A 2030-nucleotide genomic window follows, 5' to 3' on the forward strand; every position below is an offset into this window, starting at 1 on the left:
TGAGCAGGGCCTGTTGCGACAGGACAAGGGGTGATGGGTTTAAACTCAAAGAGGGAGATTTAGAGTGGAGAGAAGGAAGAAATTTTTGACAATGAGGGTGGAGAGCCCCTGGCCCAGGTTGCCCAGAGAGGTGGTCGCTGCCCCATCCCTGGAACCATTCCAAGGAAGGTTGGCTGATGCTCTGAGCAACCTGCTCTGGCTGCAGATGTCCCTGCTCCCTGCAGCAGGCTGGATGAGATGACCTTGAAAGATCCCTTCCAACCCAACCCATTCCATGATCCTATGACGACCCTATGACCCCACCACGCTCACCAGAGCTGGACTTTGGGACGTGGCAGCTGCTCTTCCCCTTGCCCTCTCCTGTGCACTTCCCAGCCCAACGAGAGCGCGTGTGTGCTCGTCTTCAAAGCTCAAGGCTCCAGATTTATAAATAAAAGAAATAAATAAGGCCTTTTTCTGTTCCAAATTAGCCCCGGGGCAGACAATGTGTACGGGGAGTGAGAGACTCGGTTTCCTGTCTGTTTGTGGAGGCTCTGAACAAGTTTCCTCTGTATAACAAACCCAGCCGGAGGGAGGAAAGGGTAAGGACCGAACTGAAACATCTACAGGAGGATTGCACAACCTCCCTGGCCACTGGCAAGTCTCCAGGCTTGGTAATCCAGAGGGATTTGGGAGGATGCCACGGACCTCCCGCGCCCACCTCCCCGAGGTGGGTTGGGATCCCCTCCTCAACCAGCCACCGGCCGCGGGACTGCACCGAGGAGCAGCACGCTCCATCCCAAAATAGTTCTTTGGCTTCACGAATGAGTCATTTGATTTCTGGCCCAAAAATATCTTCCTGATTTCCACGGGCGGGTCCGTCGTCAGAAGGGTCGGACGGCGGCTGTGCCGTCCCGGGGGCAGCAGCGGAGGATCTCCGCATCCCAGAGGGTGTTTGGGAGGATGGATCCCTGCTGGGAGTGTGGGAAGAGCAAAAAAATCAGCGCCCAGAACGATGACGCCGCGTTGTTCTTGTGGTATTTCTGGCCCGGGCAGAAGTGGGAAGTAGCAGAAATCTCATGAGAGGCAGCTCGGCCTTGTTGAGATTTCCAGCTATTTTGCAAACCATCCCCCTCGAGGCCTGAAGTCATCTCAGAGCTGGTTTTCTCCCTGTTTTTATTGTTTATCCCTCTAAAACACCTTTTTGTCCCAAGGGGATGCCCGGCTCTGATTCATCACCCCAAGGCAGGTACAAAGATGGAGCAGGAGCAGAAGAGTTCATGTCTCATCCCAACCCTGCACCAAAAAAAGGGTGAAAAGAAAGGTCAAGGAGCCCAAAGGCATTAAAAACAGCAGGAAAAAGGAAACAACTCTTTCATTCATTCACATCCTCAATATGGCAGGAAAAATTCTCCTCCTCAGCCCCACACTTGTCTGGTGAAGTATTTCTTGAACAAGCAAAACGTGGGAGGCAAAGGAAGCTCCTTGGTTGACTGTTGACTTTGTTAAGCACATAGATGAAAAATCAGAGGAAATCAGAGGAGAAAGTCATCATTGCTTTCTGTTCTGAATTTCAAAGGGACAAAATAGTGTGGCCAGCAGGTCTAGCAAAGTGATTTTCCCCCTGGACTCAGCACTGATGAGGTTGCACCTTGAATTGTGGGTTCTGTTCCAGGAAGGACCTTGAGGGGCTGGAGCATGGCCAGAGAAGGGCAACGAAGCTGCTGGGGAAGGGTCTAGAGCCCAAGTGTGGGGAGGAGCAGCTGAGGGAGCTGGGGGTGCTGAGCCTGGAGCAAAGGAGGCTCAGGGGAGACCTTCTGGCTCTGCACAGCTCCTGACAGGAGCCTGAAGCCAGGTGGGGGTCAGGCTCTGCTCCCAAGGAACAAGCCACAGGACAAGAGGAAACAGCATCCAGTTGCCCCAGGGGAGGTTGAGGTTGGCCCTGAGGAACAATTTCTTCCCCTGGAGGGCTGTCCAGGGCTGTGCCAGGCTGCCCAGAGCAGTGGTGGAGTCCCCATCCCTGGAGGGGTTTCCAAGCCGTGGAGATGTGG

Source organism: Merops nubicus, unplaced genomic scaffold, assembly GCF_000691845.1.
Source record: "Merops nubicus isolate BGI_N331 unplaced genomic scaffold, ASM69184v1 scaffold16486, whole genome shotgun sequence".
NCBI classification, from domain to species: domain Eukaryota; kingdom Metazoa; phylum Chordata; class Aves; order Coraciiformes; family Meropidae; genus Merops; species Merops nubicus.